The sequence below is a fragment of the Pseudophryne corroboree genome, unplaced genomic scaffold (assembly GCF_028390025.1).
Source record: "Pseudophryne corroboree isolate aPseCor3 unplaced genomic scaffold, aPseCor3.hap2 scaffold_150, whole genome shotgun sequence".
In the NCBI taxonomy this organism is placed as follows: domain Eukaryota; kingdom Metazoa; phylum Chordata; class Amphibia; order Anura; family Myobatrachidae; genus Pseudophryne; species Pseudophryne corroboree.
The window spans coordinates 177096-189149 of record NW_026968131.1 but is presented as its reverse complement, the minus strand read 5'-3'; the positions used below and the strand labels follow the sequence as shown (position 1 = coordinate 189149).

The following is a 12054-nucleotide window of genomic DNA, read 5'->3' as shown; positions in this document are numbered from 1 at the left end:
GGATGTAATTGACCTTGTTATCAGATTTTGGTGATCTTTATGTAGACAAGTCAAAATTTCAAACCCCCTCTTATGGTGTAGGGTACCTGGCCTTCTCTGATGTAATCAGAGTTAGATTTGATTCAGTGATTTTATAAAAACAGCTAGGAAGCACAATTTAGCAGTGGGTTGCTGAGAAAAAGAAATATGCTGGCAAAAAAATCCAATTGAGTGATTAAACAGCTCTTCATTTTCTGGCTTTATTTTTATGCTAACAAATTTGTTCTCTGAAAAGTGTCCACAAAGCCAAGTTTCTGATTAACACCTTTGTAGGGATGGTTTTTCACCTATTACTAAATTAAACTTGCTTCATTGGAAAGGCAGCAAGATGCATCCTCATTTGAATATCTACTGAAATAATACAGGTTGACACCAGGAAACATTAACGCCACTGCATCCTTGCTGCTTTCTCATGTGGAAGTCTGTTTAATGTGAAAACAAGGTGATATCTAATTAGCACACAGGTAAGGAATTAAGAAAATCTTTATTTAAGGGTGAAGATGTTTCTCACAAAATCGTTGCCCCAATGCATCATTGAAATTCAAGCTGGAAAGATGATTTTAATATATCACTTGTACATTTTGTATTGCTCTTCTGGTGACAATGTAGTTTGTTTTTGTCAAATACCATTTTAATAATCGGGTAAAGAAAATTAAGTGGATTTTTGAAAGAAAACAATACTGTCAATATACTATTAAAACAAATGAAAATGGTAAAAGTTATTGTACTTTAAGTAAAAATAAAAGAGCAAAAATATCAATCCCAGTTTTGGATTACTTTAATTAACAAAAAAAAACGCATATAGCAGAGGATAGTTTCAATCTGCCTACCTCTGGGCTATGGACCCAGCATGCTTCCATTACAGTACTCTGCTGCACATGTAATTGCAAGAGATCCTGAAGTACTCACTCATCATGGGAAAGTACCAATGTGTTTCTTCATTGGTTGATGGAAGAAACATCTTACAAAAACTCTCCAGATTATTGACTATTTAAAGTTTTTCTAGGAAACGTTCTAGATGAATGCTTATTAGCCTTTGTCAGTATGTACTTTTGCAAAGTGTCGCTGTGGCGCAATCAGTTAGTGTGTACGGCTATTAACCAAAAGGTTGGTGGTTCAATCCCACCCAGGGATGTAATTGACCTTGTTATCAGATTTTGGTGATCTTTAAGTAGACAAGTCAAAATTTCAAAAACCCCTGTTATGGTGTAGGGTACCTGGCCTTCTCTGATGTAATCAGAGTTAGATTTGATTCAGTGATTTTATAAAAACAGCTAGGAAGCACAATTTAGCAGCGGTTTGCAGAGAAAAAGAAATATGCTGGCAAAAAAATCCAATTGAGTGATTAAACAGCTCTTCATTTTCTGGCTTTATTTTTATGCTAACAAATTTGTTCTCTGAAAAGTGTCCACAAAGCCAAGTATCTGATTAACATCTTTGTAGGGATGGTTTTTCACCTATTGCTAAATTAAACTTGCTTTATTGGAAAGGCAGCAAGATGCATCCTCATTTCAATATCTACGGAAATAATACAGGTTGACACCAGGAAACATTAACGCCACTGCATCCTTGCTGCTTTCTCATGTGGAAGTCTGTTTAATGTGAAAACAAGGTGATATCTAATTAGCACACAGGTAAGGAATTAAGAAAATCTTTATTTAAGGGTGAAGATGTTTCTCACAAAATCGTTGCCCCAATGCATCATTGAAATTCAAGCTGGAAAGATGATTTTAATATATCACTTGTACATTTTGTATTGCTCTTCTGGTGACAATGTAGTTTGTTTTTGTCAATTACCATTTTAATAATAGGGTAAAGAAAATTAAGTGGATTTTTGAAAGAAAACAATACTGTCAATATACTATTAAAACAAATTAAAATGGTAAAAGTTATTGTACTTTAAGTAAAAATAAAAGAGCAAAAATATCAATCCCAGTTTTGGATTACTTTAATTAACAAAAAAAAAAATGCATATAGCAGAGGATAGTTTCAATCTGCCTACCTCTGGGTTAAGGGGCCCAGCATGCTTCCATTGCAGTACTCTGCTGCACATGTAAGTGCAAGAGATTCTGAAGCACTCACTCATCATGGGAAAGTACCAATGTGTTTCTTCATTGGTTGATGGAAGAAACATCTTACAAAAACTCTCCAGATTATTGACTTTTTAAAGTTTTCTAGGAAACGTTCTAGATGAATGCTTATTAGCCTTTGTCAGTATGTACTTTTGCAAAGTGTCTCTGTGGTGCAATCGGTTAGTGTGTTTGGTTATTAACCAAAGGGTTGGTGGTTCAATCCCACCCAGGGATGTTATTGACCTTGTCATCAGATTTTGGTGATCTTTAAGTAGACAAGTCAAAATTTCAAACCCCCTCTTATGGTGTAGGGTACCTGGCCTACTCTGATGTAATCAGAGTTAGATTTGATTAAGTGATTTTATCAAAAAACAGCTAGGAAGCACAATTTAGCAGTGGTTTGCAGAGAAAATGAAATATGCTGGCAGAAAAATCCAATTGAGTGATTAAACAGCTCTTCATTTTCTGGCTTTATTTTTATGCTAACTAATTTATTCTCTGAAAAGTGTCCACAAAGCCAAGTATCGGATTAACATCTTTGTAGGGATGGTTTTTCACCTATTACTAAATTAAACTTGCTTCATTGGAAAGGCAGCAAGATGCATCCTCATTTCAATATCTACTGAAATAATACAGGTTGACACCAGGAAACATTAACGCCACTGCATCCTTGCTGCTTTCTCATGTGGAAGTCTGTTTAATGTGAAAACAAGGTGATATCTAATTAGCACACAGGTAAGGAATTAAGAAAATCTTTATTTAAGGGTAAGATGTTTCTCACAAAATCGTTGCCCCAATGCATCATTGAAATTCAAGCTGGAAAGATGATTTTAATATATCACTTGTACATTTTGTATTGCTCTTCTGGTGACAATGTAGTTTGTTTTTGTCAATTACCATTTTAATAATCGGGTAAAGAAAATTAAGTGGATTTTTGAAAGAAAACAATACTGTCTATATACTATTAAAACAAATTAAAAAGGTAAAAGTTATTGTACTTTAAGTAAAATAAAAAGAGCAAAAATATCAATCCCAGTTTTGGATTACTTTAATTAACAAAAAAAAAATGCATATAGCAGAGGATAATTTCAATCTGCCTACCTCTGGGTTATGGACCCAGCATGCTTCCATTACAGTACTCTGCTGCACATGTAAGTGCAAGAGATCCTGAAGCACTCACTCATCATGGGAAAGTACCAATGTGTTTCTTCATTGGTTGATGGAAGAAACATCTTACAAAAACTCTCCAGATTATTGACTATTTAAAGTTTTTCTAGGAAACGTTCTAGATGAATGCTTATTAGCCTTTGTCAGTATGTACTTTCACAAAGTGTCGCTGTAGCGCAATCAGTTAGTGTGTACGGCTATTAACCAAAAAGTTGGTGGTTCAATCCCACCCAGGGACGTAATTGACCTTGTGATCAGATTTTGGTGATATTTAAGTAGACAAGTCAAAATTTCAAACCCTCTCTTATGGTGTAGGGTACCTGGCCTACTCTGATGTAATCAGTTAGATTTGATTAAGTGATTTTATAAAAAAAAACAGCTAGGAAGCACAATTTAGCAGTGGGTTGCAGAGAAAAAGAAATATGCTGGCAGAAAAATCCAATTGAGTGATTAAACAGCTCTTCATTTTCTCGCTTTATTTTTATGCTAACAAATTTGTTCTCTGAAAAGAGTCCACAAAGCCAAGTATCTGATTAACACCTTTGTAGGGATGGTTTTTCACCTATTACTAAATTAAACATGCTTCATTGGAAAGGCAGCAAGATGCATCCTCATTTCAATATCTACTGAAATAATACAGGTTGACACCAGGAAACATTAACGCCACTGCATCCTTGCTGCTTTCTCATGTGGAAGTCTGTTTAATGTGAAAACAAGGTGATATCTAATTAGCACACAGGTAAGGAATTAAGAAAATCTTTATTTAAGGGTGAAGAGGTTTCTCACAAAATCGTTGCCCCAATGCATCATTGAAATTCAAGCTGGAAAGATGATTTTAATATATCACTTGTACATTTTGTATTGCTCTTCTGGTGACAATGTAGTTTGTTTTTGTCAATTACCATTTGAATAATAGGGTAAAGAAAATTAAGTGGATTTTTGAAAGAAAACAATACTGTCAATATACTATTAAAACAAATTAAAATAATAAAAGTTATTGTACTTTAAGTAAAAATAAAAGAGCAAAAATATCAATCCCAGTTTTGGATTACTTTAATTAACAAAAAAAAAATGCATATAGCAGAGGATAGTTTCAATCTGCCTACCTCTGGGTTATGGGCCCAGCATGCTTCCATTGCAGTACTCTGCTGCACATGTAAGTGCAAGAGATCCTGAAGCACTCACTCATCATGGGAAAGTACCAATGTGTTTCTTCATTGGTTGATGGAAGAAACATCTTACAAAAACTCTCCAGATTATTGACTTTTTAAAGTTTTTCTAGGAAACGTTCTAGATGAATGCTTATTAGCCTTTGTCAGTATATGCTTTTGCAATGTGTCTCTGTGGCGCAATCAGTTAGCGTGTTCGGTTATTAACCAAAAGGTTGGTGGTTCAATCCTACCCAGGGACGTAATTTACCTTGTTATCAGATTTTGGTGATCTTTAAGTAGACAAGTCAAAATTTCAAACCCCCTCTTATGGTGTAGGGTACAGTGACGTGCGGTGAGGTTAATGGCTGGGGAGGCAGTGGCTAGCATCAGATCCAGATTTATACATACATATATACAGGGGCGAATTGGGATCGAATACCAGCGGGGGGAAATTTATGGTAGCAGCCCTAATAGTGATGGGGTCTGTGTTAGGGGAGTGGAGTCTGTGAAGTGGGCTGGATTACTGCTTAGAAGGCTTAATTAAATGAATGTAAGGAAGGTGCGCGCAGGAATTTTTTGGGGGGCGTGGCTTCGTGGGGAAATGGCGTGGCCACATAATAGTGCACGGTACACACTTTGCGCCAGATAGAGCACTTTATACACATTGCACCAGGTAAAGCACGTTATACACATTACGTCAGGCAGAGCACATTATACACATTGATCCAGGTATACACACAGGGGTCAGTGCCACCACACACGCACACAGGTCAGTGCCACCCTACACACACACACAGAGGTCACCTACACACAAACTCAGGGGTCAGTGCCAGCCCCCCCCCCCCACACACACGTCAGTGACAGCCTACAAACACACACACACACACACACACACACACACACACACACACACACACACACACACAGGTCAGTGATAGTCTACACACATACACACACAGTATAAGTGGACATGTAATGAGAGAGCTGAGCCTAGGCATTGCCCCACGTCAGCCAGGTACCTGCTGGACTTCTTTTCCCCCATCTTTCGCTGGCAGTGACGGTGTTCACTCCTCTCACTCCCCTGCTGGAGAGACTGAGCTCGGCGGCGGACAGGCGACTCGGGTCTGCGGGCCTCTCTCCTGGCATACGGCCAGGCTTGCTCTGCTAGCTGCAGCAACTTCTTCCTACCCGTATGTGGGGCCCAGCGGTGCAGTGAGAGACAGGCAGCTTCATCCCCTGTCAAAGGTGTGCGCTACTATAACAGCGGGTACAGCGGGTACGGAGCTCCGGTCTCACTTCCTGGATGGTCACATGACATGAGGTCTCCAATTATAGCTCAAGCTCCTGTGAGGCATGCCTCACTTTGCTCTTTTTTAAGTGGTGTGATTGGCCCCTGCGAAACCCCGCCTCACTCTACAGGCAGCGCTGCAGCAGTCCCCAACCATGAAAAGTGAGGCAGCGCTGATGATGCCTCACGTCTCATTTCTCCCTTCAGTTCCAGGGAGATACGTACATCTGGAGAGTTTTAACTAAATAAATGATTACTTTAATACAAAGAAGATGTTTATAAGTTATAAATATCATCTTTGTATTATTGTAATCATTTTTATAGTTAAAACTCTACAGTATTGACAGGGAGTATGACAGGTGAGGCTCTGCCTCCCCTGCCTCCCCTGACTGCACGTCCCTGGTAGGGTACCTGGCCTTCTCTGATGTAATCAGAGTTAGATTTGATTAAGTGATTTTATAAAAGAACAGCTAGGAAGCACAACTTAGCAGTGGGTTGCAGAGAAAAAGAAATACGCTTGCAGAAAAATCCAATTGAGTGATTAAACAGCTCTTCATTTTCTGGCTTTATTTTTATGCTAACAAATTTGTTCTCTGAAAAGTGTCCACAAAGCCAAGTATCTGATTAACACCTTTGTAGGGATGGTTTTTCACCTATTACTAAATTAAACTTGCTTCATTGGAAAGGCAGCAAGTGATGTCATCCAAGCAGTGGGTCAAAGTTGGCTTCATCCCTCGTCTGCTTATGAAAAGAGAAAAGGGATATGCAGGGCATGGCGGCCTTTTGCGACGCTTGGATGACCCCTAGTTCGCAATAAACACCCCCACCCTCCTTCGGTGTGGGGCTCATGTTGGCCATGCCCCAGCCCCTAAAGCATTCAAGCTGATTTCTTGCAGCAGCTGGGTACTGTAACAGCTCCAGAGCTGCTCTGTAAGGCAAGTAAAAGGGTGTGGGCCCTGCAGCACTACCTGTAGTTTGCATTGTGCATTGGAAGGCACAAAGTAAGCAGACGGGAGGAGAAGTCAGGATAGTGCACAAGGTTATAGAAGGGATGGGCTCAAGAAAAGAGAAGTGGAAACAGACAGCATACTAGGCTGGAGAGAGACCTGAGACAAAGAGATCTGAATTATACGAGAGCCGTCCAGGGGAAACACAAATTATGCAGTCAAGTTTCCCACATTAGGGGAAATCGCAAGGGGCAGCACACCCAGAGTGCAATGGGTGAGCCTTGCCCTGGGAGAAGCACCTTCATGATCATAGTATCTCACCTGGCAGGTTAGTAGGAGTTGGGCTAGAGCTGGGGAGGGTCGCTGCTCGGGCACTACCTTTCAAGTGAAGGAGATCCAACTGAGGCAGCACAAGGGAACTCTCAAAAGAAGAACAAGGCTAGAGGAAGATCTGAGACAAAGAAATCTGACTTTTACCAGAGCTGACCAGAGGAAAGCACAAACACAGTCCACCACTACCACAAATAATGCAGTCGAGTTTCCCACATTTGGGGAAATCACAGGGGTCAGCATACCCAGAATGCAATGAATGAACCTCACCCTGGGAGAACAATCTTCATGACAATAGTATCTCATCAGTGCTCAGTATCACTGCTCATTGTCTTGTGCTGCATTGTGGTGCTCAGCATACTACAGTACATTACTAATAGTCCAGTGCTGCATCTTGCTGCTCAGTGTCAGTTCTAGTATCCTCATCAGTGCTCACTATCACTGTTCATTGCATTTTGGTTTTCTGTATACTACAGTAACATAGTAATACAGTAACATATAGTAACATAGTTTTTGAGGTTGAATAGAGGCAAATTGCCCATCGTGTTCAACCTGTTTTAAGTTGTGATGATTCTACATACTTGCTGAATAATGTTTTATGACTAGTTAGCTACTATAACTCATGTTACCCCCGGATTAACCATGTTGATATTTTAAGTATTATAACCTTAGATAGCTTTTTCATTCAGAAATGTATCCATTCCTTTTTTAAATCCAATTACAGAGTCCGCCATTACCACCTTCCCTGGCAGGGAATTCCACATCCTGATTGCCCTAACAGTGAAGATCATAGTATCTCACCTGGCAGGTAAGTAGGAGTTGGGCTAGAGCTGTGGAGGATTGCTGCTCGGGCACCCCCTGTCAAGTGAAGGAGATCCAACTGAGGCAGCACAAGGGAACTCTCGAAAGAAGAACAAGGCTAGAGGAAGATCTGAGACAAAGAAATCTGACTTTTACCAGAGCTGACCAGAGGAAAGCACAAACACAGTCCCCCACTACCACAAATAATGCAGTCGAGTTTCCCACATTGGGGAAATCACAGGGGTCAGCATACCCAGAATGCAATGAATGAACCTCACCCTGGGAGAACAATCTTCATGACCATGGTATCTCCTATGCAAAATAAGTATGATTTGGGATAGGGCTGGTGAGGGCCGCTGCTCAGGCACATCTCTGTCAAGTAAAGGAGATTCAACTGAGGCAGCACAAGGGAACTCTCATCTGGGGACAACAACTGCAGGGAGAACACATATTTTCAGATGAAAATCTTGGTCATGCTCTGGTTTCTCTTCAGAACGAACAAATCTTTCACCTTTTACTAAAGATTTCCGTGGAGAGGAGCAAAACTGAGTTTTACCTCAATTTTTGCATGCCCCATCTTTTTGGATTTTCTTTTATCGGTTTAAAGATAGAATGAGTGTGCTTTAATGAAAGCTCATTTGCATAGAAATTACAGTAAATGTTTGTTTCTTTTCAAACAGAACTTTCTTGACCATGCTACTTGCTTGAAAGATCTGGGAGCACATGGAATACAGTACAAACCATGCTTATAGCAAGGAGAAGCCAGGTGAGAAATCTGCTTTCTTTCAAATTGGGCGCTCACTTTGATCTGAATGAGGACTGCTGGCATGGCACTCAGGCGACAGGTGGAATCTTGGTCATGCTCTGGTTTCTCTTCAGAATGAACAAATCTTTCGCCATTTATTAAAGATTTCCGTGGAGAGGAGCAAAACTGAGTTTTATCTCAATTTTTGCATGCCCCATATTATTGGTGTTTCTTTTATCAGTTTAAGGACAGAATGAGTGTGCTTTCTTGTTGGCTTTAATGTAAGTTTATTTGTATAACAATGACAGTAAATGTCTGTTTCTTTTCAAACAGAACTTTCTTGACCATGCTACTTGCTTGAAAGATCTGGGAGCACATGGAAAAGAGTACAAACCATGCTTATAGCAAGGGGAAGCCTGGTGAGAAATCTGCTTTCTTTCTTTCAAATTGGGTGCTCACTTTGAGCTGAATGAGGACTGCTGGCATGGCACTCAGGCGACAGGTGGAATCTTGGTCATGCTCTGGTTTCTCTTCAGAACGAACAAATCTTTCGCCTTTTACTAAAGATTTCCGTGGAGAGGAGCAAAACTGAGTTTTATCTCAAATTTTGCATTCCCCATCTTATTGGGGTTTTATTTTATCTGTTTAAAGATAGAACGAGTGTGCTTTAATGTAAGCTCATTTGCATAGAAATGACAGTAAATGTTTGTTTCTTTTCAAACAGAACTTTCTTGACTATACTAATTGCTTGAAAGATCTGGGAACACATGGAAAAGAGTACAAACCATGTTTATAGCTAGGGGAAGCCTGGTGAGAAATCTGCTATCTTTCTTTCAAATTGGGTGCTCACTTTGAGCTCAATGAGAACTGCTGGCATGGCACTCAGGCGACAGGTGGAATCTTGGTCATGCTCTGGTTTCTCTTCAGAACTAACAAATATTTCGCCTTTTATTAAAGATTTCCGTGGAGAGGAGCAAAACTGAGTTTTATCTCAATTTTTGCATGCCCCATATTATTGGGGTTTCTTTTATCAGTTTAAAGACAGAACGAGTGTGCTTTCTTGTTAGCTTTAATGTAAGTTGCCATAGATGCAGTGAAACACACGTGTAGGGCACGGCGTGTCCGCGTGTATTTGACTCATGTGAAATGTTATAAAACAAAAATATATGATTATGATGTTAGCTGTTAGTCTCCACTAATAGGGAATAGAAGCTGAGCTATAAGAAAGGAATACACTAGATATGATGTCACTTAGCAGATACAATGTCTAAAGTGCATACAGATAGCTACTAATAACTCTTGATAAGAAAGTATATCAGTGTGGGTATATTTATATGATGGGATATTGGGACTAGTGAATATATATCACTCCTGCTGTCCAGATTGGCAATAACCAGACAATTATGATAAGAGTAGAGATGTCACATGGGCTGCTATAGATATTAATTTAATGCTGTATGTGTCATTTGTTACAAATGGATACATTTTCTATGAGTCAGCCTAGCAGCTGCATGTTCTAACAGAACACTATCCTCACACAGAATCTGCTAACCTTGAGATAACTAAATGACAGTGTGTAACAGTCTCTTTACTATAAGACTGTTACAAAGTAATATATATATTTGAAGTCAGTCTAGCAGCTGTGTGTTCCAGCAGTTTATAAGACAAAGAAAATCTCCTATTGTGGAATCTAGACACATGGGACTGCTGGCCTGTGTCATACTATTTCTATGTAATACCAGTAACATGTATATAACTGTTACATAATTGTTACAAATGGATAAATCTTTGAGTCAGCCTAGCAGCTGCATGTCCTAACAGGACACCATAAATCCTTTACAGTGTAACAAATTGATTGGTAACACTTAAAGGCTGGAGAGCAGTTATATGCCTTACTAGCATACTCAATATACCACATTATTACACCAGTTACCACGATTATTGACAGCGCATTTGATATATTATATTACCCTCACACTGAGTCTGTTTACCTTTAGATAACTAAGTGACCGAATATGTAACAGTTTCTCTATCATAAGACTGTTACAAAGTGAGATAGATATATTTGGAAGTCAGTCAAACAGCTGTGTGTTTCAGCGGTTTATAAGAAAATTCCTCATTGTGGAATCTGGACCACTAAGGGTTATTATATATATAGCACATGGAATTGCCACATCTCCCTATATGATAATTTCATTACACTGTAACATAATAAGAATTAACTCTTTAACAGTGTAAATAGAGAGTAATGAATCTCTGACACATGGAATATATTATTTCTTAGATGAATTGGATAAACCATTATGACAGACACTTTGCTTCCTAATAAGAATTGAGGTGGCTATACCTCTAAGGAAAGCATTATTGCCTACGCCTAGATCAGATTAAATAAGATCTGGCTGAATATATGAAGGAAGGTTGCTATTTATATGAGAATTGGAATTGCTATATTCCTTAAGGCAACCCCACCGATTGATATATGTTGTCAATTAAGTATATCTGAACGGCTATATCTGGACCAGATTTAATAAGATCTGGCTGATTATATGAAGGAGGGCTGCTATTTATATTGGAATTGCCATATTCCTTAAGGCAACCGCACCTGTTGGTATATCTCGCCAATTAACTATATCTAAACAGCTAAATTAAAGCTATTCATCATTTTTTTAGTTTGGATATTAATAAATATGATCTTTCCATGATGCATAGAGATTTCCCTATCAAGTGATTCCTTATCCGATATAGAAAGCTATCCCCCTGTGGTATTGAATTTAGGAATATAGTCTTAGGGGACACAGAGAAATAAGTGATCCCCATCTACCTAAGCACCCCACAAATTGGAGGTTAGCTTACCGGTTATACTCAATCACCCCCACAAATTCGCCAATGGGGATGGCTTCCCGGGAGGTAACCCCTATTGAGTGAAGGGAGTATATAGGATACGACCCAGTGGTACCTGACGACATAGATACTAACAGCTATTTAATAACATTACGCTAGAAAGTGATTATTAGCAACATATATATCTATATAAACAACCCCGCCAGGGTTGTGCCTTCAAAAATAATCACACACGGACACGCTTTTTAAACCTTTTTTTCACATCTCTTTATTCTTCTTATGCACATGTATGTTAGTTCTGTGATTTTAACCTTTATGTTTCACTGCAGTTTGGGATAATAATATTAATATTTATCCAATTTTAATACATACTTAATAAAGGTTATATTTTATGATTCATTCATTCTGTCCAGTGCGTCAACAGTGCAGATTTCTTCTTGTTTTTTCTCCCAAATTCTATAACAATGACAGTAAATGTTGTTTCTTTTCAAACAGAACTTTCTTGACCATGCTACTTGCTTGAAAGATCTGGGAGCACATGGAAAACAGTACAAACCATGCAGTATCACAAGAGCCTTTATTTGATCTTTCATGAAGATAGAGCAGAATTGAGGACACGTCAACAATTTCTGCCGAAGGTGGTTCATCTTTCCACATGGTGCCTTTGGCCACT

General features: G+C 39.0%; 7 non-coding genes across 7 annotated transcripts; 4 read left to right on the top strand and 3 right to left on the bottom strand.

Annotated features, from left to right (window-relative positions):
* Positions 1 to 6836: 6836 nt before the first annotated feature.
* LOC134999916 (U1 spliceosomal RNA) lies at positions 6837 to 7000 on the bottom strand. The gene has a single exon (XR_010201981.1). It is a non-coding gene; the product is annotated as a U1 spliceosomal RNA (small nuclear RNA).
* Positions 7001 to 7151: 151 nt separating this feature from the next.
* LOC134999988 (U1 spliceosomal RNA) lies at positions 7152 to 7313 on the bottom strand. The gene has a single exon (XR_010202049.1). It is a non-coding gene; the product is annotated as a U1 spliceosomal RNA (small nuclear RNA).
* A 648-nt stretch (positions 7314 to 7961) lies between these two features.
* LOC134999567 (U1 spliceosomal RNA) lies at positions 7962 to 8124 on the bottom strand. Its single transcript, XR_010201645.1, has one exon. It is a non-coding gene; the product is annotated as a U1 spliceosomal RNA (small nuclear RNA).
* Positions 8125 to 8268: 144 nt separating this feature from the next.
* Positions 8269 to 8384, top strand: LOC134999558 (U5 spliceosomal RNA). The gene has a single exon (XR_010201636.1). It is a non-coding gene; the product is annotated as a U5 spliceosomal RNA (small nuclear RNA).
* A 270-nt stretch (positions 8385 to 8654) lies between these two features.
* LOC134999591 (U5 spliceosomal RNA) lies at positions 8655 to 8770 on the top strand. Its single transcript, XR_010201669.1, has one exon. It is a non-coding gene; the product is annotated as a U5 spliceosomal RNA (small nuclear RNA).
* Positions 8771 to 9056: 286 nt separating this feature from the next.
* LOC134999510 (U5 spliceosomal RNA) lies at positions 9057 to 9172 on the top strand. The gene has a single exon (XR_010201588.1). It is a non-coding gene; the product is annotated as a U5 spliceosomal RNA (small nuclear RNA).
* A 275-nt stretch (positions 9173 to 9447) lies between these two features.
* Positions 9448 to 9563, top strand: LOC134999566 (U5 spliceosomal RNA). The gene has a single exon (XR_010201644.1). It is a non-coding gene; the product is annotated as a U5 spliceosomal RNA (small nuclear RNA).
* Positions 9564 to 12054: the final 2491 nt, after the last annotated feature.